Source organism: Crinia signifera, chromosome 1 (assembly GCF_055691185.1).
Source record: "Crinia signifera chromosome 1, ASM5569118v1, whole genome shotgun sequence".
NCBI classification, from domain to species: Eukaryota; Metazoa; Chordata; class Amphibia; order Anura; family Myobatrachidae; genus Crinia; species Crinia signifera.
The window spans coordinates 430,191,453-430,218,291 of NC_139217.1; the positions used below are offsets into that span (position 1 = coordinate 430,191,453).

The 26,839-nt window shown below is 43.8% G+C and overlaps 1 protein-coding gene across 4 annotated transcripts in view; it reads left to right on the top strand.

The window, feature by feature from the left end:
* Window positions 1-73: 73 nt before the first annotated feature.
* The window catches only part of MAST4 (microtubule associated serine/threonine kinase family member 4), a 510,888-nt gene continuing 484,122 nt past the window's right edge, over window positions 74-26,839 (top strand). For all 4 annotated transcript variants that reach the window (XM_083152444.1, XM_083152461.1, XM_083152453.1 and 1 more), the window contains exon 1: window positions 74-200. The gene's annotated coding sequence lies outside the window, so the exon portion shown is untranslated. The remainder of the gene's footprint in view (window positions 201-26,839) is intronic.

A 26,839-nucleotide genomic window follows, 5' to 3' on the forward strand; every position in this document is an offset into this window, starting at 1 on the left:
GAGGGATGCGCCAAGGGGGGGAGCGGGGGAGAGGACAGCGGTGCAGGGGTGAACCGGAGAGAGGACAGCGGTGCAGGGGGGAACCGGAGAGAGGACAGCGGTGCAGGGGGGAACCGGAGAGAGGACAGCGGTGCAGGGGGGAACCGGAGAGAGGACAGCGGTGCAGGGGGGAGCAGGACGAGGAAGAAGAAGACGAGGAGGTGAGAGATGTACTTTCATACCTGTGTCCTCAGTCATGCAGTCTGTGTGGGTGTTATTAGAAACACAGACACACGTGCAAATACCACGATGACAGCTGTGATTACCAGACACTAGTGGATTCTGTTTGCTTTTTTTTTTTTTGCATTGGTTGTGTACAAGCTGGACACGTGTGTATGTTTGTATTGGTTACACTGTGGCATGTCACACCAGCATTGCAATATATTGGACGCAGGCACAGTATATTGCAATGCCCCAGTGTAATCACTGACCTGGACTGCGCCCAGGTCAGGCATTACAATATATTGGGACCAAGTCAGTGGTTACACTGGGGCATTGCTATATATACTGCGCCCCGGTCAGTGGTTACACTGGGGCATTGCTATATATACTGCGCCCAGGTCAGTGGTTACACTGGGGCATTGCTATATATACTGCGCCCCGGTCAGTGGTTGCACTGGGGCATTGCTGTATACTGCGCCCAGGTCAGTGGTTACACTGGGGCATTGCTATATACTGCACCCCTGTCATTGGTTACACTGGGGCATTGCTATATACTGCACCCCTGTCATTGGTTACACTGGGGCATTGCTATATACTGCACCCCGGTCAGTGGTTACACTGGGGCATTGCTATATACTGCACCCCTGTCATTGGTTACACTGGGGCATTGCTATATACTGCACCCCTGTCATTGGTTACACTGGGGCATTGCTATATACTGCACCCCTGTCAGTGGTTACACTGGGGCATTGCAATATACTGCGCCCCGGTCAGTGGTTACACTGGGGCATTGCTATATATACTGCGCCCCGGTCAGTGGTTACACTGGGGCATTGCTATATATACTGCGCCCCGGTCAGTGGTTACACTGGGGCATTGCTATATACTGCACCCTGGTCAATGTTACACTGGGGCATTGCTATATACTGCACCCCTGTCATTGGTTACACTGGGGCATTGCTATATACTGCACCCCTGTCAGTGGTTACACTGGGGCATTGCTATATACTGCACCCCTGTCAGTGGTTACACTGGGGCATTGCTATATATACTGCACCTCGGTCAGTGGTTACACTGGGGCATTGCTATATACTGCGCCCCGGTCAGTGGTTTACACTGGGGCATTGCTATATATACTGCACCTCGGTCAGTGGTTACACTGGGGCATTGCTATATACTGCGCCCCGGTCAGTGGTTACACTGGGGCATTGCTATATGTACTGCGCCCCGGTCAGTGGTTACACTGGGGCATTGCTATATACTGCACCCCGGTCAGTGGTTACACTGGGGCATTGCTATATACTGCACCCCGGTCAGTGGTTACACTGGGGCATTGCTGTATACTGCACCCAGGTCAGTGGTTACACTGGGGCATTGCAATATACTGCACCCAGGTCAGTGGTTACACTGGGGCATTGCAATATACTGCACCCCGGTCAATGTTACACTGTGACACTATATACATTGTGTGGCACTATACTGTGTCCATCTGTGGTTACTGCGGCATTGCAATATCCTGTACTTTTATCAGTGGTTACTGTGGCACGGTTACATATTTTACTTTGTCAATGGTTACATTGTAAGAGAGCTCTTTCGGAAGTTGCGATCTGGGGACAGGTGGTACTTTTTAAAGTGTGACAATAAGTAATTTTAAAGTCAATATTGATTTTACAGTGTCAGGTTGTATCTCAGGATAAATCTACCCCATGTCTTGTACAATGCTGAGACTTGCAGAATGCATGGACATGTTATGCTGTGTATATGGTAATACACTAACATAATCCTACATCACACAGCTGCAGTATTATTTATTTACCAGGCAGCGTACCACAGCACAGAAATGGTTAAGTTGGTACTGACAAGATTAAACTTTTTGTTTCAAGGTTTGATCCTTTTTTTGGCTTCGTCATTGTGGTTCTGTGAGTAAGTTATTCTGTCGGTGTTTCAATCTGTTGTAAACCTGAAATAGAATCTCAGCTTCTCTGACCCCAGGTGAGAAACTGATGTATTCTATGACTTTGATAAATGCCTGTGTCAGAGTGTGTGACTGTACTTGGTGATGTTGTAGAGGCTAAGCATCCTTCCACTCATATATACAATCCGTGACCTTTCAGAGCAGGCGCTACTGCGAATATAAACTCCTACTTAAAATACTGACATTAATATTTTGACAAGTGTGTATGTGTGTATACAATGTACACCCAAGCGGATAACACACCACAAAAGAGTAGTGAACCTCCTACTCCTCCACTGGTAGAAAGCGCTTTGTACCAGTGGAGGAGTAAGAGGTTCACTACTATTTTGTGGTGTGTTATCCGCTTGGGTGTACATTGCCTAAGGAGGAGGTTTTTTTTTTTTTTTTTTATTAAAGATACCCAATCTGGGCTCAGCTATTTCTGACTTTGTTACAACTATACGGCTTTAATCTTATCGCTCAGTAAAGAACTCGCCTTCCTCAAGACCTTTTTAGGTCTGATGTCCACCTTTTACAGTGATTGATTTGAAATGTTTTACAGTTTCTGGAAAATTCTTCCTTTGAGATAAGGTTCTCTTTTATCAGTCACACCCCTGATGAAGTCGTTCTGACGAAACGCGTTGGTAATTCTTTTATAAAGGATTACCTGTTCTGAGCAAAGTCTACGTTTCATTCTGAATACACCCGGTTCCGAAAACAATTGATTTGACAGATGAGGTGTGACTGTTTTATCATGTTTATGCGGCATATATTGTTGGGTTAATCTATTAAGTGGTACCATTTGAGCGCACTCCGAAAATCCTCCCTTTTTTTTCACATTTGCTTTACGTCTCTCACTAACAGGAGTGTTTTACCGGAGGAGCAGCTAGTTGTGCTATTGAACTAGCGTGCTTATACTTGGAACCCATGTGCAGATATTTAGATGCGAATGTCAAACTAATTTGTAAACACTTTGCTTGTTTTATGTAAATATTTTAATGCACATTTGTTTAAATTTAAACTCTCTTACTCACTGGTATGACTTTCCTCTAATTTCCGTAGTTTGTGGTCAGATGTGTGTGTGTGTGTGTGTGTGTGTGTGTGTGTGTGTGTGTGTGTGTATGTAAGGCACACCTGTTGTCTCCCACACACAAGTTCAGTGTCTGGATATTGTGTTGTTAATGGAATTCTATGTCGTGTGAATTACTTTTGTATCTAGCCTGCACACGCCACCAGTGGTTGGTGTTCTCTTGCCTTTCCAATCCAATTCTCTCACATTTCTACATTTTACCTCAGGAAGCTGCATGTAAATAATGATTGAATTGCTCCCACGGGGTGACACGTCATTTAGTACAGTGGTTCTCAACCTTGGTCCTCAAATACCCCGAACAGCGCACGTTTACCAGGTGCACTCATTACTCACGGACACATTTTAAAAGATTTCAGGTAGAGCTAATTATTTCACCTGTGATTCTGTAAGGAGACCTGAAAACGTGAACTGTGTTGGGGTACTTGAGGACCGAGGTTAAGAATTACTGATTTAGAAGACTTATGTTGCAGATATGCACTGCGCGGAATCATGCAGCACCTGTACTATTGCTGATTGTATTACTCCTTTTCCACCAAAATTCCCAGTCTGTCCCGGGATTTTTTTTACTTGGAATTTGCTGGGTTTTACCTAGCTTAGAACCCATTTCCGCTGCACCGTAGTCCCAGGTTTTTCCCAGGTTGCCGTCGTTTCCACTGAACCCTGAATAGCCCAGCAAAACTGTCCTTTGGTTGATTACATCAGCAGCCAGTACCTAGAAATGACCAATCAGCAGCTTCACCTGTGTTATCAGGGTTTCACACTGAAGACCCCACTTGATACCTTGTAGCTGTTTCCCATATACCTGGGCATACTCCAAAACCCCCTGTTTTTTTCAACAATGGAAAAGGTGTATAGGATTACTTTTTACTGTCAGTCTTCAGCAGATGTGTATGGTGGTGTTTTTACATTAATTTTGTATACATTTTTGCCATCATTGTATATAAACATTGATCAGTAGCATTTTTCAAAGGGGTGTTCCACTTGTATTATTTCTGTAACTGATTCTCCTCCCTTTGCTATGATATTACTGGGTTTCCAGGATTATCACATAGCCAGGACCTCTATCATTCACCACTTGGCACTACGATGTCTCTACGGGGCAAGAGAGGACTGGCTCTGAAGCTTTAATGCTTTGAAGTATGCTATAATCATACCCAAACAAATACTGTACTAATTAACTGGCATGGCCACAAGGCAGTGTTTACCCAGAAATATTGTGCTTGCCAGGGAGCATTATGCCCCATAGGGTTGGTTAGGTGTGTTGCTGCTTGCTAACCAAACTCTACCCATACCACTGCAGGGTAACAACAGTCCACCATCTATACTCCTATCTGGCATCTCACTTGGCAGGCACAGTACAGGGAGAGGCTGATGTGCTTGCCTATAGTGGTAGAGTGAGCTGGGGTTTAAGTAGAGGAGGTGGCCAGTACCCTCCTTCCAGGGTGGTCAGGTAAGGGGGTGGGTGGCCAGTATCCTCCTTCCAGGGTGGTCAGGTGAGGGTGTGTGTGCCCAGTATTCTCCTTCCAGGGTGGTCAGGTGAGGGTGTGTGCCCAGTATTCTCCTTCCAGGGTGGTCAGGTGAGGGTGTGTGTGGCCAGTATCCTTCTTCCAGGGTGGTCAGGTGAGGGTGTGTGTGGCCAGTATCCTTCTTCCAGGGTGGTCAGGTGAGGGTGTGTGTGGCCAGTATCCTTCTTCCAGGGTGGTCAGGTGAGGGTGTGTGTGCCCAGTATTCTCCTTCCAGGGTGGTCAGGTGAGGGGGGTTGTGGCCAGTGCCCTCCTTCCAGAGTGGTCAGGTAAGGCTGTGTGTGCCCAGTATCCTCCTTCCAGGGTGGTCATGTAACGGGGTGTGTGGCCAGTATCCTCCTTCCAGGGTGGTCAGGTGAGGCTGTGTGTGCCCAGTATTCTCCTTCCAGGGTGGTCAGGTGAGGGTGTGTGCCCAGTATTCTCCTTCCAGGGTGGTCAGGTGAGGGTGTGTGTGGCCAGTATCCTTCTTCCAGGGTGGTCAGGTGAGGGTGTGTGTGGCCAGTATCCTTCTTCCAGGGTGGTCAGGTGAGGGTGTGTGTGGCCAGTATCCTTCTTCCAGGGTGGTCAGGTGAGGGTGTGTGTGCCCAGTATTCTCCTTCCAGGGTGGTCAGGTGAGGGGGGTTGTGGCCAGTGCCCTCCTTCCAGTGTGGTCAGGTAAGGCTGTGTGTGCCCAGTATCCTCCTTCCAGAGTGGTCAGGTGAGGGTGTGTGTGCCCAGTATCCTCCTTCCAGGGTGGTCAGGTGAGGGGTTGGTGTGGCCAGAATCCACCTTCTGGCAGTGGTAGCTCCAGACAGTGAGCTGCATTGTGGCACAGCCAGTAAAACACAGTGGAGTAGATTTATTAAGCTCGGTGAAGTGATTAAGGGCGGGATGTATTAAAATACATCGCCGCCCTTCGCGGCCCCCCCGCCGCGATGCCGCCGCATATGTACTAACATATGCGGCTGGCATCGCGATGCGGTGACTGAGGCCCCCCGCGATACCTGGAATGTGGTGTTTGGGGGGTCTCCGTCACCTCCCAGCCGGCTCCTGCATCCCTCACGCCGGGGACCGCTAAGCATGCAGTCCCCGGCGCCTCCTCCCCCCCTGCAGCCGGAAGGACGTCACTAGAGGGAGGAGGGGTTTACCTTCCAGGAAGGTAAGCGAGAAGGGGGGTCGGCGAGGCGGCGTGTTTGTGTCGGCGGGCGGCGAAAAGAAGCCCATAGGCTTCTATAGGGTATCGCCACCAAAAGGTGGCGATACCCTACACTGCGGTATCATTTTTGATACATTGGAAACTGGGGTTTTACCGCATTTTCCATTTGATACATCTCGCCCTTAGTGTTTTATCACCGGCCAATCAGCTTCACAGTTAGGAGCTGATTGGCTGGTGATAAAAAGCAGACACTTTGTCACTTCACCGAGCTTAATAAATCTGCCCCACACTGCTGACATTTTATTCCGTGCTGCACAAATTTGGGCCAAGTGGCAGTTACATTTTGCCTGAGAAACATAGGGGTACATTTACTAAGATGAGAGTTCTATTGAAGATGAGATGTTGCCCATAGCAACCAATCACATTCTATCTGTTATCTTTTATAAGGTGCTAAATAAATAAGTAGAATCTGATTGGTTGCTATGGGCAACCTCTTCAATAGAACTCCTATCTTAGTAAATTTACCACATAGTGTGCGGAGAACACTGAATGGGGTACAACTGCAGATAGCTGGACTTTAATGAATAGTCACATCCCATGCAGCTGTATATCCCCGACTGTTTCAACCACCCAGCAGTGATGCACCAGTCTCTGTTAGCAGATAGCACTCTGGGAATCTATCACCACTAGCGGAGGGAATGCCTCTGGTGATCTACTGCTGCTGGGAAATCTATTGACATGTGGGAGGAGCCTATGGGGGGTGTGAGAGATGCCTTAGGCATATTTTTCATTAAAATATCTAATTGCACTTCTAAATATTGTTCTGAACTTTTTTTTTTTTTATAAAAAAAACTATTTCTGAGTGTTTTTTTAAAAACAATATTAGCCACTTCAGTTGTTTAAAGTAGAAAATCCATTTTAAAGATGACCACAGCGAAATACTCAGTGATTTGGTTCACTTAGCATTGGATAGTCAAGACAACCAATGATTTCAGCTTGTGGATTTTATTGTAGGGTTTATGTTCTATAAAATTGTATTTCATAACTTAATTGTGAGACATCTTTAATTTTACCCAATCCCGTAACTAGATCTCACGAATTTCCTTTTTACACTTTGTTTTATACAGTATTTTAATCTTCTCATGACTTTCTTCGTTTCTGTAAAGTGAATTCTAGTCCTACAGCAAATGATCATTTCACGCTTTGTGATTGCCTCACCTCAGCAATCTGCTCATCCCATGCACTTTAAATGAAATCCCTAATTTGTGTGAACATCTACATTAAATTCTGCTTCTCTATAATAATGTTCTGCAAGCAGTTCAATTCCTCCACTCCATATTGGCTGTTTTTGCTTCCCTGGCAGAATGAAGTTGCTAATGCCAGTAGTCCACCCACCCGCACAATTGTGCGTGTTAGGGTGGAACGAGGTTGAACGGAGTTCCACCATCTCTAACCGTTCCACCTCCACCTTAGCCCTGTACAGTAATTCTAACAGAAAAGCATTACAGTCCAGAAGATTGGGGGCACAAATTATCCTAGGGGGAGGAATAAGGTGGCAGAAGGAACGGAGTTCAACCACCTCTAGGACCACTTTATCCAGTTCTCACACTACTAAACGTACTGCTTGGATATTCTTTATACCTGATGGTTTTTTGATAGCCATTTCATGTTGGCATTATTTTTCTTTTACTGGCCCTGTTCTTTTCATATGGCCTGATTTAAGGTGCCCATACACTTATCCAATTTTGGCCACTTTAACCCGATCCCGATGCGCGGTCCCTTGTGCATTGGACCTGAGCTGCCTGTTCGACCTCTGACTCAGCCCACCTCCCCCTGGCGGGGAGGGTCAAGGGAGGCGGATGGCCCATACACTGCTGTGATGCATTACAGTAGTGTATGGACACCTGTAGGGATGCACAGTATTGCAGAGCATCAGGGAAGCAGCTGTACTATACTGTACAATTAATATGCTATTGAACCATGAGGCGCTTGTAGAAAAATGATGCCTCCAGCAGCGCAGATCCGAGGTCTCCATTATAAGCATCAGTCAGCCATATGTTTTGATGTCCGTTGCCAGTGGCCAACTGACAGACTGGCTGGCGAAACTCCTTTTCCAACTCCGATCCTGTGCATAGTATACCTATAAAACAGAGGTGGTACATCCCCTTATTGTAGAAAGAGCCTCGTTGCCACTTCCACTCCATCCCCCTTAATGCTCTGTCATGCTGCAGGTAAGGTGAATGCGAACAGTCCCCCAGCACTTGTTCTACACATGCACTGACCCACAAACCTCAGAGATAAACATAAACCATGGGGTTCACATACATCGCTGAGACATAAATGATACGTCCTCCTCATTATTTGTCTGTTCATACAATTTGACTCTTGCTTAATTTTTTGCAGCAGGACTGTTGTGTTGACCAAAAAATGTCCCGTTACGTCTACAAGAGTTAAACTCATCCATAACAAAAGCTAGTTAGTCTGCTCCTTTCCAGAAAAGTTTCTCATTAAAAGCAATTTGCTTGGCCCGCATTGTTATGCTTGCTGTTATTTTGACACCGTTGTCGATGAGATTACTTGGCTGACGTTCTCATACACAGTAATGCAGCTGGCTACAATAGAGCAGCAGCTCAGTAGATTGTTTTCATGTATGAACTGGCTTCCCGGCGGTACACGTCGGCATATATTTGTGTCGTAGTCAATATACGTTAACATGAAGACTACCTACTGTGTGATCGTTCAAGAAACACACTTTGCACCTGTCTGCAGACTGTGCTGGTAGTCGATCTGGGCTGAATCAATTTAAGCTGGTCATACATCAGAACGTCCTACATACGACCTGATTGTAAGCAGGTCATAAGAGCAGTAGAACGAGCAATGATATGTGCTTTAAAAGCACATACGATCTGCAAGCAAACCCGAGGGATCATATGTGCAGCACATATGATCAGTGGAGCGACCTCTCAAACCGCGGGACCGCTCATCTTATTGACATTCCTCACACTGGGGCAGATGTATTAAGCCTTAACAAGAGAAAAATTCAAGGGTGATAAAGAGAGATAAACGTCCAGCCAATCAGCTCTTTACTGACTTTTTTCAAACACAGCCTGTGACGTGGCAGTTAGCAGGTGATTGGCTGGACATTTATCTCTCTTTATCACCCTTGATTTTATCTCTTGTTAAGGCTTAATACATCTGCCCCAATGTGCACACAATCGATCACATGACCCGTTGGAATTGTACGTTCGGGCCTGAGACTGATCAGGTATATGGCCAGCTTTACACTTGTTTCATCCATCAAGTCTGTAATAATAAGCACAGCTGCTAGTATTTTTGGTTCAATAGTGGGTACAGCGTTATTCGAAAGTGGGCATGATTGAGTGGCTAATGGTGGTTTCCCGGGCAAATATGTTTTTTGGGTATCGGTCTGGGCAATAATGTTGTTTTGTGGGTATCGGGGCTGATCTTTTTGTCCTAATTAGCTAATGGGTCATTCAACTTTAGATCACCGAAACAAAAATGAAATTTCCATCACCCATCTCAGATTTTTCTGAAAATGTTTTAGTTCAGGGAGGATGTCAAAACAATTTCTGCCAAATATCTTGACTGTCTGACAGTTTATTAAATATTGATTTTTCAATTTGTTTGGTTATTTACAAATCGTGGCTTACTCAACCTGTTTATTTTAAGTATCATGAGTCCAGATAGAGGGTGAGATACTAATCTTGAAAAGTGATAAATTACCAACCAGCTAGCCCCTAACTTGTTTCACCGTATGTAGCATGGCAGTTAGGAACTGGTAATTGTATGATATTTTTTCCGTTATGTACAAGATATACTAATCTTGAAAAGTGATAAATTACCAACCAGCTAGCCCCTAACTTGTTTCACCGTATGTAGCATGGCAGTTAGGAACTGGTAATTGTATGATATTTTTTTCGTTATGTACAAGATAAAGTAGGTCGTATTTTCTATTGAACTGTGAAGTGATGCAAACAAAGGTATTGATTTATCTTTGCAAAGCTTCTCTAAATACAAAACAATGGCTCCAACAGTAGACACCAGGAGAGTCAAGGGCTGCCACATCTGTGGCTAAAGGACTCACAATTTACTCTTTCTTAAACCAGCGGTTGTCATGATGTCAACCCACCCGCATGGCTTCTCTGGGAAAAGAGCCGCTGGAAGCCTTGCTTCCAGCCTGTCGCAGCTGCCAGGTCAGTCAATGGATGACTGCCTGTCTTACAGTCGCTGACTGCCTGGCAGCATTAAAGCTTTGCGTCAAGCCCCCGATTCCCCGCCATGCAACACCCAGCCTGTCTAAGAGAGGTCATTAAAACCAACAGCAGTCGCTTAATGGGTTTTTAAGGTCTGGTAGGCCTCACACCAAGCATTTTTGGAGTGTAGGGATTTTAATCTAGTTCTACTGTAGATGGTCTATAGTCAGCTCTGTTTTTGAGCAATTGCAAGTGAACTTCTTCAAGTGGCTGACTCCTATGGTGCTGTTTCTAGTAGTGTCTTTTGAACCTATAGGTGGAAAAGAGTCTATGGTGTACTTACTTAAAATTGTTCTATGTATACATATTGTTTTCTATTTTTTTTCAATGTACCAATCTAACCGCTATTTCAGTGCTTATTTCTCTGATTCCGCTTCCTCTTCTCTACCTCTATCAGTTGGCGTACTGCAAGGCTCGACCTTAGGTACTCTGCTTTTCTCACTCTTTACCACATCTCTTGGCCAACTAGTTAGTTCTTTTGGGTTTCAGTATCATCTGTATGCAGATGATACTCAAATCTACCTTTCCATCCCAGATCTGTCGCCATTTGTTCTGGGCCTGGTCACTGAATGCCTTTCAATCGTGGATGTCATCTCGCCACCTCAAACTGAATATTTGAAAAACAGAATTAATTATATTTCCACCAACCAATAGTAGTTAACAGCCTGATATCTCGATCACCATTGAGTACATATATAATTATTATATTTTTTTATATAACTAGCAAAAATGTTGCAGTGCATGCTGGGACTTGTAGTTTCACCACAGCGGGAGAGACACAGGTTGGCAACGCCTGGTGTAGAGGTAAGGGTATTCGGGTTAGTTTAGAGGTTTTGGTTTTTGAGATAGGAAATTAAGGTTGGGAAAGTAGTGTTAACTCTAGTTCTAGCACCCACTATTTTTGACAACCCATGCAGTTCTTCTTCCCTGCCTGGGGTGTCGCTGTCTGCTGTGGTGTTTCTAGCACAGGTCTGGTTTGCATATCAGTGCTGATATACAGACCACACTGTGCTAGAAGCACTACAGCAGACAGCGACACCCCAGGTAGGGAAGTGGAACTGCATGGGTTTTCACAGATAGCGGGTGCTAGAATGAACACTAGAAAGCAGTTTGGAACAGGGGTTAGGCTATTCAGAGTTAGTTTAAGTTTTACGGTATTAGTGTTAGTTTAGTTGTTTGGGTCTTCCGGGGCCCCAAATTGGTATCTTGCAAATGGCCCCATGTGGCCTAAATCAGTCACTGTGCTTTACCCATCTTCTGCTTTTATATACTGTTTGGTATGAATTATTACTGCCATAGTGGTGAGAAGAAAATGGGATTTTTTTATTGAGTGTTAGTTTGTCCTTGAAATGCTCAATGGCAGCCAGATATATGCAGCCCTGTATTGTTTTTTTGTTATTTTTTTAGGGGAGGGACAAAGACCCCAAAATGAATCTAGAAGGGAAGGGGTCTCTTAACTGCCTCTACTAATGCTTAATATGGAGTTTGCCCAAAAATGATGGATGCCTTGGAGTATTTCATGGAAATGTCATCAATTGTATTAATTCTGTTTCCCGAACAGCTATAGTTCTTTTGTCTTGCAAACTATATTTTGTACACAAGTTTCTTTCCATTGCTTGTTCCAATTCTTTGCACCAGTAGTTAAAAAAAGACCTGCATGTCAAGTGTTTCTAATGAAGCTTCTGCAAATAGCTAGCTGTTATGTGACTGGCTGATCTGTTTCTGGCAGCGAGAAAGCTGTGCGGTATATAGCTTGTATTGCATTATACTGTAATAAATAAACGGAGACAGGCCCATTATCATAGTAATCTCTATATGCTAATAACAGTGCTGTAGGGCAGGATGATATTGTGCTAGTCCTTTTTCTTTTCTGATGAGAACAATCTATATACAACTGAACCAAGAATCCGATCAATGACAAATCCATGAATGGAGTAAGCTGCTTCTGTGTATAGAAACTTAGACATACATGTGATTTATAAGGGGATATATTTAATAGGGTGCCGGATGACTGACAGTCGGGATTCCGACAGTCATTACACAGACGTCGGAATCTCGACTGTTAAAACCCCCGACACTCGGGATCCCGACGGACACCGGCTAATCTCCCTTGTGGGGGTCCATGACCCCTAAAGTGGGAGAATAGAATAGGTGCCCGCAGCATGGTGAGTGCAGCGAGCCCGCAAGGGCCTTCGTTGCGCTCCCCCCGCTGTCTGAGTTCTGGCAGTCGGGATCCCAAAGTCGGGCTAATGACAGTCGGGGTTTTATACCTCACCCTATTTAAGGTGATATCAAGGGGTTTAATGCCCCCTCAAAGCAGACGGTTATTAAGGATGCTAGAGGAGGCGGTGACCTCCTCTTGCATCCTAAATAATGGTCTGCTGTAAATGGGAATGGACCGTGCGGCGGCCGAATAGCGGTGAGTGGACAGAGGGGTGGGGGGGGGCGCTGAATTCAAAGTTACGCCATTGGGGCCATTACATTATTGAACACATAAATCACGATTGGACAAATTAAATCACATGACCGGTCACAACAGGGGCTATTTTATTGATATGCCAATCTATAGGTTTATGGCCGGAGCAGATGACTCCTATTATGTGATATTATATTTGTATTGTATTTGCCACAATTTTAAAGTTGTCTGAAGGAGTTTCTTAACGATGATAGTAATAATAACTAGGCCCTATAGAGTAACAGAGGACTATTGATAATACATATTGAAGTGTCACACAATAGATGGAACCACTTTTTCTCTTTCATTATAAATGATCCACGCATGCCGGTGCTGTTTGCAGCTGTCAGTAGGAAACCCTATTGCTCAGCTATATGACTGCATCTCACTAAATTTAAAAATGTGAATTTCTGTAGGAAAATCCAGTAATTAGAAGCAGACAGCGTCCTCCCTTGGGCTTCTGCTTTGGAAACCAGAGAGCTGATCGTTATGAGTTTCTAGGTAAGATTGCTGATTTGACACTATATTAGCATTTTGAAATCCTGTTACTGTTTGATCTAACATCAGTTAAAATGTATAGCATGAGCTTCCCCTATTGCTACAGCTTTACTGTGGGATGAAATGATGTCTGGCGAGGAGTATTTGTGCTGCCTACAAGCCTAGGCAGACGCCTTTCTCTGTCAAATGAGAATTGCTGCAACCGAATCTCTTGTGTATTTTAACATCTATCTTCCAGCCATTGACAAACGTTAATCCCATTGGCTTGTTGGAACATCAAAGTTGATCATTAAATAACATCATCTCTAGTAAATGGATGCTCACTGGAAAATAATAAATATTTATAGTTGGCAGCAGTAGAACATTGATGCTGTCAAATAACACAGTTGGCATAGTAGTTAGCATTAAGGTGTGTACACACGGTGCGACTTGGTCGCTGAGCGATTTTGGCTTCCTATCGCTCAGCGAACGTATCGCTCAGTGTAGCATTTTTATCAGCGACCAGAGAGTTCACCTGAAGAAAAGTCAGAACTGAAAAGTCAAAATCATCTGCGACCAGTACAGGGCTGGTCGCGGGAGCTCGGTCCTAACGATACCGCCTTATACACACTCGAAAACATGGGCAATATGGTCACTCAGCAACCGTTTAGCCAGCAGTTCTGTCAAATATTGCCCCATGCACAGGGCTGCTTCACAGTACTGACGATATGGGTTTGATTGCCACAAAGGCAATAGCAGTGTGGAGTTTGTATGTCCTCTTCAAATTTTCAGGGTGTTTCCTTAGTGTGCTCCAGTTTTTCTCCCACAAATGGGAACAAACAAAATAAAGAACCCTAGTGGATCTGTGGGGTATAGATGTTAAGCTCTCTGTCAGTAATGTGTGCTATAGAAATAACTGATAAAATATAAATAATGTTCTAAATCCACGTGAAAGGCACCAGACTGACTGAAAAACCAAGGTGGTGACAGTCCATTAATGCACGTAGTGTAAATGACCCTAATAAAAGTAAATTGCTGAAATGGATCTCTCACTCTCACACTCACACTGCCAGTGATTGGAGTGTGGCCCGGCGATAATTCGCCGGGTGTGCGCTCCCGTCTTCAGCCCCATTCTAATCGCTGGTCGCAGGAGCTTGCTCCTGCGACCAGCTGATTACCTCTGCGGCTCCCCCAGCAGAGGTTCCCTTTCATCAGCGACCATCTCTGGTCGCTGATGAAAAGGAGAAACTGAGCAATATATTGCTCAGCCATATATTGCTAGCAATATATGGCTGAGCAATATATCTCCCCTGTGTGTACGGGGATTTACACATACTTTTTGTACTAGATCTCATCTCATTGCATTGCAAAACCTATGCGATCTAGTCCAAATTGTATACAATAATTGTACCATGTGTGGGCACCTTTACCTACAAAATAGAAACTGTCACATTGGAAGTCTCCTCAGTAGCATTCATCTTTCTGTAAGTGATATAATGTTGGTGGTACTACTGCCACTATTCAGTAGCCCCTCGTATATTTAGCTGTAATATTTTCAGAAGGTATTATGAAGTTCAAGTAACTATATCCGAACAAATAGCATTTACGGATAAAATAAGTTTTGTAGAAGTTATCATTCTGTTTTCCCCAATGCCTTGATATGGGATCCCTGTGTATATTTCTTGCTCTCAATTGTCTCCTAAGGACAAGTTGGACCAGTTTGCCCTTGAGGGCCCCCCGGCAGCTCTCCGAGAGGCTCGCTTACGATTTGGCACTTGATGTGTCATTTTTACATTCAATAAATCGCATGAGACTTATTGCATGTAATATCCCCCGGGGAGCTGCAGCAGCGGCGGGGAGCTTGTAAAGGTATTTGCCGGGTGGTGGGTTGGGAGGCGCTGCTGAATTTGAAAAGACCTCTCCACTCCGACCCGATGCGCACAGGACCGCGCATCAGGTAGGAGGGGATGTCAAATGCATCCGATTTGTGCCGAGTTCTCAGCCTGATCCGTCTGGATCGGCCAAAATCGGACCAGTGTATGGGCACCTTTTTAAATGTATTTTTTTATTTGAATTTAAAGGTGGGGAAAGAATAAACAAAGGGATCACTTAATATGAACTGATCAAAGTAAAGCCCCACACACACTGGGTGATGAAGAAGCCTGTTCTGAGCAGTGTTTGCAAAACACTGTGATCTTAGCAGGAAAGACCGTGCCTGCACTGACTTTCCCTCTGGGTGATGGCGACAGTATGGGACTGCATCACTGGGGGGGCATACACACAAAGCGATCTGTGCTTCATTTCTAAGCAATCGAGTCAGATCACTCAGAAATGGGGCTGAAATCGCCTCATGTGTTTGCCCCTTAAGACTTGGTATCCTCTATTTAATAACAAGCGTGCCTTCAGTAAACCATGTAATAGTAGGCAAATGGTTTCAGTTCTGCATGGATAAGAAGCCCGCTGAAGCATTTGTGCAATGTGTATTAGATTCTCGAGTGCCTTTGTGATTTGGTGCTTGTTTAAACAGATGGCGATCTTTTCGTTGTTTTTTTTTTTTTAAATTGTTGCCGTAAACATAACTTTTTGCCCTCTGCTCTAGTTATGGGTTATCCAGCTGTACTGCTATTTGTTTTATTGCAATTTCTCTGTCTCTGCAGGATTACTTTCACTGTAGCACTTCAAATAAGCAAGGTGCTTGGGAAACATGTCACCTATAAACTTAATTACAGATAAAGTCTGAGCAGCAGTGCTGACACTGTATAAATTTACAGCACTGAGGTAGGCACGGAGAGCACCCGTGAGCTTTGAGTCATAGAACATACTGAGATTGCGTCAAGCCTGAGGAGGGGGCGGGACACATCGCCTGAGCGTCTCCACTGTAGGGTCTTCATTGTAACGCTTGTGCCAACTTTGGGTGTGTTCAACACAAGTCTCTGCTTGGCTGCTGATTTATTGGTTCACCGACAGATTTAAACATAAAATTATTAATGGGAATGTTCATTATTACAGTGCAGTAAGAGGGGACAAGGAAAGACTCTGCACAAAAATAAGTTAAGCCAACTTCTTGGAGAAAACTTTTAGTTCAACTATGTCAATCTCGCATATAAAGAGAAATAAAAGGGACCATTAGAATGTCACACTGTTGTGTTTGTCTTTTATTACATAAAAACCGATTCAATGAGACATTCTGGTGACCCAGATTTAACTTCTAGGGGGATATTCACTTAGCCATGAATTTTCGTTCTCGGTGCTTCCGTGTTCCTTATCACATATTTATTTACCCTCCCAGAAGCTATGGGAGACCAGATATTTGGGGTAGGCCCCTTAAGCCTTGGAAGGGTTTGTGTTATGGCTTCCTGCACATGATATCCCTTAAGGTGCCCATACACGTTACAATTATTGTATACAATATCGCATCTCATCGAATCTCGGTTTTGCGATAAGATGAGATCTAGTACAAAAAGTATGTGCTGCACATACTTTTTGTACTAGATCTCATCTCATCTTATCTCATCGTAAAACCGATATGCAATGAGATGCGATATTGTATACAATAATTGTAACGTGTATGGGCACCTTTAGGGAGGTATCCAATTACCGGTGAACATTGGATTTTTTCTGTTGTGTCTCAATCACTGGAAGCCCTCTCCAGAGCACTGGTCACCAGATCCTGGGAAAAATTTTGCCCAGCAAATTTGATCAAGCAAAAAAAAAAAAGAAGCAGGGTAGGGGTTCAGAATGAGAGATCTCAATCATTACCGCTCATTCTGTACACACAGAGAGATGTGCAGTCACTCGCTGAGCAATCTGACAAGATTTTGACTGCATGCACTGACTTAGCAGGCGATAGCGACATGTCGGACCGCAGATCGTATTCGCTCAGGGCAATCGTGATCTGTACTTATTTTTTAAGAAATCTAGTCATATTGCTTAGAAAAGAGCCCCTTTTAAGAGAGTGTGTGTGTGTAATAAATATATATGCAAAAACAGATGCAGTTTTTTGTCTTGAAAAAGGCAGTAATATTCTATAACGTTGACTACGATGCCTCTCTGTACCGTCATCTGTTTTTATGAAGTCCATGGGAGTGCCATTATGGGTCATTCCACATCAAATCAACACAGCCATTTTTATGACCATCACCGATTTTCAATGAAATTTGCTGTGCTTGTGAGGTCTGACTGAAAACTAATCTACACGAAATTTCAACATCATAGGCTGGGTATTTTTGGAGGTGGCGCCTTTTAAAAATGAACAAAATAATTGACTGCCGTGTTTGCCTGTAAGTTAAGTTCTAATTAAGACAGAGAGATGAAACTAGTGTCATTTTAAAGCTTATGACTAGATCTTTTCACTTCAATTAATTTAGTAAGGTAGTACAAAAAAAGAAAAGTTGAATAACATTTGACCTCAATTTAAAAACAAAACAAAAAGGGATTTATTTTTATGAGTTCTCCCATATTTGATTTAAAAATGTACCAAATTTAACTTTGGGACTCCCATGGGGTAATGAGATAACAATAGTTTACTGACAAGCGGGCAGCTTAATTGACAGTGTACTGTATTATAAATTTTTGAAAAACCGCAATATAACCGTAATATATATATATATATATATATATATATATATATCAGACAAGGTTTTGTTCATGCTTTCCATGAGTTTAGTTTTGAAGTTGCAGACAGTCTCTCTTGCAGTAATGGTGTAGTCATTGGGTCTACTCTTGTTAGTATATCACAACGATGAACTAAAAAAATGTCTAGTTTTCTGGGTATTTGTATGATGGGGATGGTCCTTGTGGGCGGAGAAAGCTGACCTTTACTAATTCGTACTTTTCATCTACGTCAAGGACACAAGCTACCCACCACTGTGCACCATACATACAAGTGACAAATCCTTTAATGTCTTAAAATTCTACTTTGTCCTACAGTAAACAAACTTGTTCTACTTTTGAAGATGTAGATGTAATTTTCTTAAGGAAAAGTATCGTTACAAAGATCATTTATTTCTCAGATGGAGCTGCCTCTCAGTATAAAAATCGAAAGAATGTCATTAATCTTTGCAACCTTGACAAAGAGACGGTTGCATCTCGAAACGTTGGACAGCAATAGGACACACAACGCGTTTCGGATACTATGTCCTTCATCAGATGTGTCTCACACTTCTGACGAAGGACCTAGTGTCCGAAACGCATTAAGTGTGTGGTATTGCCCACCGTGGACTTGCCACTTAGCTATCTCTTCTACTGGATATTGGACTCTTGAGCTGGCACTTGGATTCCATTCGCCTCCCCTGATACCATGGTGGGTGAGAGATCCTGTGTGGGACTGGCCTAGCAGTATTTGCCTGGTGGATTTGTTTTATGCTATTTTAGTGCATTTTACTAATAAATACTTGTCATGTTTTAAGAAGTATTGCACCATTTGCTCTTTCTCTCTGATCTCCATCACATCCGATTAAAAAACTTCTGTGTTTGGATGCTGTGGAGATCGATATAATTACAGAGTCACTGCAATTCTTATGGAGATGCTGCAGCCTGAGGAATAGCCCAGCAGTTTCTGCCTAATGGCATTTCCTATATGCCATTACATATTGCATGCTTGTGAGTGCATATCATCGAATAAAACATTTCTTCAATTTGCCTAAAACCCACTGCACCACTTGTTGTTGTTTTTTATCTCCTAAAAACTACACTTGTGGGGTGTTTGTCTTTTTCAGAGTTGGGAAAGATACTACCCATTGGGACATGTGAAGTTGCAGTTTACTGTTAAGTTATGTATTGTATTCCATCTTAAATGTATGGTCTCTCTTCAACTTGGAGGTAGCGCTTAAGGGTGTCGACTGTTTTTTCTACACATTTGTTTTATTGTTGGTGATTGACAAACACTGATTCTGTGGATATCTGAGCTGCACAACCTCCTTTGCACTTTAATTCTAGAATAACCTTTCTAAGGTTTATATAGATAGATATAATCCAAGAACTCAATCTATTCTAATATTAAAATATAAATACATTTTAAAATCAAATAATGTCTGCTGCGAGAATACACACCACTATCAAGATGTCCAATGCCCGCTCTTCTTCAGCAAAGTAGTTAATAGACTGTTCACGTTGTACCTATTCCCTCTGACTAAAATGTGTCCATAGTTTTGTACCAGTAATTGCAGTGGAATTAGAGGCAGCGCATGCTGGAAACTTTTGGTAGATAGAATATTGTGATCTGTGCAGCAAGTGTTTTCTGGTTCATATTCAGTATAAATGTGCTCCGAGTGCTCTAGTACATAAAGTGCTTGTCATGATATTGTTTATTTTAGTATTTAGACACACAAGGAAGAGGACAGCTTGCTTCGGGTCATATTATCATAACTGGCAGGATGAGGAAACATTGTTTCGCTGTTCCCGGATTTGCCTATAAAATAATTCCAAAAGCAGCTTCAAGAAATATAAAAATGCGTTTCCTGCTTAACTCTTGGTTACTTTTGTTGGCTAAGTGGAATGTAATGATTATGGCAGGGGTTCCCAAAGTTTTTTAATCACGGCACCCCAAAGCATCAGAAATGTTTTCGCGGCACCCTTAGGCTAAAGGTTTCTCATTGAGAAAGTCAATAACAAATATTAAGTTAAATAAATTGTGTTTATATCTCACCCTTAGGATCCGTTATGTGGTAATGGACAGGATTCCTTTCTGTTTATCCACAATTTTACTATTATAATGGACATAAAAAAACTAGAATTGGTCTTGGACCACCAACCCCTGCAAGTCCTTCAAGGCACCCCAGGGTGCCACAGTTTGGGAACCACTGGATTATGGTGAGATGTGACCAGGGTTCCTAAACTGTAGAAAAGAGACCATGCCACCTGGAGTTTTGCTTTGCATATTGAAAGTTCCCCATACACCAGAACAATATGTTGGGAAAAATCAAACCAGTTTGATTATTCGCAACTATTTGCACCAACCATTTTGGCCATGTTTCAGCATGTGTAGGCAAACGGCTGCCACACACTAGACCAGCACTCGATGAATTTTTGCAAAATCTAGGAGCCAGGATGAAAGTGTAGGAGCCAGACAATCTAAAAATAGGGGAAGTGCACCAAAAATTACATCGTAATGCCTACTACATGTCACACACCCATTACATATTATTCCACATGCCATAATGCCCATTACACATTATGGGCGGGATGTACTAAAGGGAAAATGAGGTAAACCCCCCGTTTTACCGCATTTTCCTATGTACTATTACCCGGCCGCACGGATTTCGCTGGGCAGGTTATCGCCACCTTTGGGTTGCGATACAATAGAGAAGCCTATGGGCTTCTTTTTGCCGCCCGTCGCCTTGCCACAACCCCGCCGCCTCGCCGACACCCCCCCCTTTCCCCCTCCCTTGGGCTTACCTTCATGCAGGTCCTCCTGGACCCCGGAAGGTAGGCCCTTCCTCCCCCTAGCAACGCAGCCGGACGTCCTTCCGGCTGCAGGGGGGAGGATGAGGCGTCGGGGACAGCCTGCTTAGCTTTCCCCGGCGTGAAGGCAGTTCAGGCGGCAGGAAGGAGACGGAGAACCCCCCCCCCAGTACTGATATCGTGGGGGGTCTCCGCTACCGCACTGCGATGCCATCCGCATATGTTAGTACATATGCGCTGGCATCGAGGCGGGCAGTGAAGGGCGGCGGGGGGGGGGGGGGTGGGTGGGTTGCAGTACGTCACTCTATAACGTGGCTCTCACTAGCCCCATCCTCTGTTGTCCTGCATGTACAGATGATGGAGGACATTGCTAAAAGCCCACGGGAACGTGCATTGTTAATGATATAGGTCCTGATTTGGCATAAATCAAAATGCAACAATTTCTCTCAAATGGACAAAGCCATGTGCAGAGAGCATTTAGATTTGGGAGAGTTATTTTGTTTATGTGCAAAGTAAATACTGGCTGCTTTATTTTTAAACTGCAATTTAGATTTCTGTTTGAACACAGCCCACCCAAATCTAACTCTCTCTGCATATGTTACATTTGTCCCACCTGCTGCACCGCATCATGGTTGTACCCATTTTAGAGAGATTTTGTAATCTATGTAGAATCAGGCCCATAGTGCAGGCATGTGTCCAAACTGTGGCCCTTCAGCTGTTGTGAAACTACACATCCCAGCATGCTTTGCCATAGTCCCTAATAGCAAAACAGTGCCAAGGCATGATGGGACTTGTACTTTCACAACAGCTGGGGGGCCATTGTTTGGACATGCGTGCCATAGTGCATTCACTCTAGACAATATACACGATAAAGTTGTGACTGAAATGCGAGATATAATACCAACCGATCTGCTGTTCATTTATCAATCCTACTGCAGTTCAGCAGCATCGATTGATGAATAGGAGTCCTAAGTAGTAAAACATAGCGCACACATATCTCTATTGCAATTGAGTATGCTCCGTGTTTACAGAGAGTTCTATTGATGTGCCCACTAGGAGGCACATCAACAAATTGCTTTGTCTCACACTCAGCTACTTAGCTGAGTCTGTGAGACAAAGCGATTTGTTGATGTGCCTCCTAGTGGGTGCCCTCAATCACGTCAGTTTCCTACCTTGCAGCTACAGATATTTCAGCTGAGGTGCTATTGGAAACCATCTAAGTCTCGGATGTCTGAAGTCCGCATTCTCTGAAGTTGAGCTGTTTGGTAAAGATTTCAGATGAGCTTTGTGATTTGTATTCCAAATATGTTTGAATTTCTGCATAGTACGCATAGATACAAGGCACTCAGGTGTTTAAATTCAAATGCAGCAGCTGGTCTAGATTGGAACCAGGAGAATAATATGGTAACATTTCGTCTTCTGAATTGGTGTTCCTACTTCGTAAGCTTCTCGTTAGTAAAATTATATAAATACAGTATGCAATGATAAAGTATAGACCAAACATTTGGCGCCTATTGTAGTGAGAGAGGATTTATTTCTGTACCAATGTCCCGGAATACTTGATGGGAATAAACTATAGTTAGAGCTTGATTTCCTTGATTTCATTTATTTTATTACAGCTTCTACAGAGAGAAACAGAGAATTTGACACCAGAAAAGAACCATTTGGCCCATTTAGGGCCAGATGTATCAAGCTTTAAAAAGTGATAAAGTGGAGAGTGATAAAGAACCAGCCAGTCAGCTCCTACCTGTCATTTTTCAAAACTAGCTTGTAACATGGCAGGTAGTGCTGGTTGTTTATCACTATAATATAATTATTATATAATATATTTATTTTAGGACTTTTTGAAGCTTGATGCATCTGACCCTTAGTCTTCCCCTTTTTACCTCAAAACGTATATTTAATCCTCCTTTCTTTGTAAGGATATCCTTATGTATGTCCTATGCATGTTTAAATTGCTCTACTGTCTTAGCATTTACCACCTCTGATGGAAAGCGATTCCAGCTGTCCACTACCCTTTCCATACCTCCCAACTTTGCGCGTTCAGCAGTCGGGACGCTGCTGCTGCGCGCCGTAGGCGTGCCGAAATTTTCGAGGGCGTGGCCTACTTCGGGGGCATGGCCTATACGCGCGGCTCCCGCGAGGCCACGCCCCCATTTTGCCGCTATGGGGGCATGACCCAGAGGCTCTCTGAGCAGCCATGCCCCCAGCCCCCTGGCTGCGGGAATAGACGCTGTGCGCATGCACACAGCGTTTATTCCCTGCTGCTTAGCAGCTGACAGGGGGGGACTCCCAACAGCCCCCCCACACCGCGGGACACTGCCGCCCGCAGGTGGGACAGCGGGACAGGCCCTGATAATCGGGACTGTCCCGCTAAAATCGGGACTGTTGGGAGGTATGCCTTTCTGTGAAGTAATTGTTTCTCAGATATTTCCCCTGAACCTCTCTCCAGTGTCAGTGCATTTCCTCACATTCTAATACTACCCTTCATTTGAAGAATGTTTCCCTCCTGGACATTATTAAAACCCTTGATATATTAGAATGTTTTGGTACTTGTTTCTTAGCACGGTGCCCATGATATGCAGTCGTATGGCATTGTATTCAATTTAAAATTGTATACCATTGTATATGGCATACAATGCAGTGCGATGCGATTTTTAAATTGTATAAGCACCCTAATGGTTTTTTTCAATGTTAAATGGTCCCCCTATACAATTTTTAATTGTATAAGCACCTTAATAGGTACTTACAATGCTAAATGCACCGCCACTATTAATGCCAACCCGAAGCGTGGCGAGCGGCGGCGGTACGCGTCCTCCGACCTTTTCATACCCCCACTATCCACGTCGGCGTGGAGTTGATTTTATATAGTGTGGCGAGCGCAGCGAGGCGAGCTGACGCATATTACTTAACATGTATTCCGTGTCCCCTCGCGGGGCTCGCCGCACTTCGGGCCTGGTGGCTCGCTGCACTCGCCACACTATCTACAATCGACTCCACGCCGACGTGGATGGTGGGGGTATGAAAAGGTCGGAGGACGCGTACCGCCGCCCGTCGCGGCCTCGCTGCGCTCGCCACGCTTCGGGTTGGTGTTGATAGTGGGGGTGCTTTTAACATTGTAAGCACCCATTACAGTGCTTATACAATTTATAATCTTATAGGGGGGCCATTTAACATTGAAAGCACCCATTAGGGTGCTTATACAATTTAAAATTGTATACCATCACATTGTATGCCATATACAATGGTATGCAATTTTAAATTGTATAACATCGGGTGCTATCGCGTCGCATCGCATACCATTGTAAGGCTTATGGTATACGATGCGATGGGCGCCGTGCTAGGAAACGGGTACCCTTTTCTGCTCCAAACTAATAAAAATAAATATATATATGTGTGTGTGTGTGTGTGTATATATGTGTATGTATGTGTGTGTGTATATATGTGTATGTATGTGTGTGTGTGTATATATGTGTGTGTGTATATATGTGTGTGTGTATATATGTGTGTATGTATGTGTGTATATATATATATATATATATATATATATATATATATATAGATAGATATATATAGATATATATATATATATATATATATATATATATATATATATATATATATATATATATATAGATATATATATATAGATATATATATATAGATATATATATATAGATATATATATAGATATATATATATAGATTTTTTTTGTTTGTGTTTTGGGTTACTTATGTGATTTAGACCATGCACCACTTCAGTTGTTCTTCTTTGTACATTATTTAATGTATTTATATCCTTCTGGAGATATGGCCCCCAGAACTGGACACAGTGTTCTAGATGAGGTCGTACCAATGACCTGTACAGTGGTATTATTACTTCTTTCTTTCTACTACTGATTCCTCTCCCTATGCAACCAAGCATCTGACTTGCCTTCCTCACTGCTTTGTTACAGGAGTTTCGAATATAGTGCTCGTGTTAATACTATATTTAACCTTTAGATTTTTGAGACCCATGTGCATGATTTAGAATTTTTTTTCCATTGAACTGTAGTTCACACACTCTTGACCATTCCTCTAGTCCACCTAGATCATTAACTAATTGTTTTACCCCTCCTGTTGTCTCTATCCTGTTACAAGATGGCTCACAAATATGTAGACTATATGGTTGGAATTTATTTTAGAAAAGTTCTCGTGCATAATCGAAGGCATTTGCACCAAATTCGGCTCACAGCGAAGGCTCAAACAGGAAGGTTCTAGTCAGGTTAAGAAGCTAAACCCAATTAAATGGGTGTGCCAGCAAAAAGCCGTTTTCACAACCAAATGGTAATTTCACCTAATCACCCCCTGTGTCTCCTCACGGCTATTCGCACGTGAATGGAGCATTTTGTGGGGTCCACAGGAGAAGCAATTGAATTCTCCACTTCATTTACAAGTACTTAAAGTATAATTTAAGCAGTATGTGCTAATATGTGATGTAAGCCGTTGACTCAGGACCACAGACGAATGTCTGGAAATCCAAATGATTTCAAGCAGTGAGTTTATTTTGGCACCACAATTATTTGCTATATAACAAAAAAAATGATATACCTTTTTATTATTGCATCAGGTGTTCCAGTATTGTCTTCGGAAACGAAGGAGGATTGTTTTTCAGTTTCGTACATCTTTTGTATTTGTTAAACTTTAATACCCTGCACTGCACTGTATATTACACTAATTGGATTCCTTGACTTTGTAACAGTGCCATTTATTATGTATTCTGTTTCTGCTTTTTTAGAGTTTTTACTTTACATTTGCAGAATTTTTTAGCTTTTCAAATAAAAAGTATTTTTGAATACAAAATACACATATTGCTGTAGAATGTTGGCCAAAAAAAACCCTGGAAATCGGGAAAAGTACAGAAAGTCCTAAGGCTTGTGGGATTTTTTTTCATCTTTATTGAAGGCAGTAAATGTAAAACGTAACACAAATGAAGGCATGCGTGAACTAGACGAGTAATAATATATTCATATGCAGGAAGGGGCGGGCCACGGCTAAGTGAGCGTGTGTAGGCGTCCTCTCCCGCTCCCCCCCCGTGACCGCGGGAAGGAACATGTGAGCTACCCCCCTGGGCTCCAACAGAGACCGGCTGCAATATCCCAGTCACGCCACCCATACCTCGGATCTCGTGGTGGTAAGGCTGCGGGCTGAAGCTCCAGCAGTGTGAGAGCCCCCCTGGCGACATCGTGAGCCGCGGCGGAGGAGGAGAAGCCGCGAGAGCGAGACAGCAACGTCGTGTACCAGACGTCATCCGCCTGCGCCGGCATCTTGGTGTGCTGCAAGCTGCAGATACGGGACACGGCGGCAGCTATCAGCGGACCCCTGCAGGAGAGTGGAGAGGAGGGCCTACACTCCGGTACCGTGAGTCTACCTTCACCTCAGCTGATATATACACGAGAGGCTACACGTGTAATAGCACCAAGGGGGCTGTGGAACTTGGAACTGGGGGAACAGACCTGCTGAGAGGGGCACCCTTCGGCACTTAACGGGAGGAGCAGGCTGGACTGAGATTTAAACTGTACTGTGCAAATTGTTGGATATTGCTCTGATCTAGGCTATCTGGACTTGGGAATAAGGCAGCCGGCCCTATATAGCACAGATTTACCAGGGGGTTCTAAGAGGTATAAAGGAGGCAAGTGGGTGGCTTTTTTGATAGACCTCCGAATGGTAACAGGTCACCTCGCCCGCTGAACTATAGTCTTTAGGTCAAGTGACCTGCCTCTGGCTGACCATTGACTGGCCGTATACGTACCCTCATAAGTAAGAGTAGGCTTCGGGTGGCAGGGGGTCCTACAATCATGGGGAAAACCGGCCAGAACACGGCGGCGGCGAGGTTGGAGAAATTCGCCCGCAAACAAACTAACACGGGGCCCTCCTCCCAGTCCTCCACACCATCGACCTCCCCAGATAAAGGGGGAAACCCCCCCCCCGCCTCCAGACGTCACATTACAACAAGTATTGGACGCCATAGCCAACTGTGAGTCCAGTCTCTCGATCCAATTGGGGAAGGTGCAGTCAGATATCTCGCTCCTGAGACAAGATGCGGAAAAAATTAGAGAACGGGTCACTGAAGTAGAGGCACGTATTTCCCAAATAGAGGATCAAGTCTCCCCCCTAACCAACCAGGTTAAGACTATCTCCTCCCAAGTAGGGGAGCTACGGTCAAAACTCACAGACATGGAGGGGAGACTGAGACGTAGCAATGTCCGCTTTTTGGGTTTCGATGAGCGGGTTGAAGGGAGAGAGCCAGAAAAGTTTCTGGAGGATTGGATTGTGAACTCCTTTGGAAAA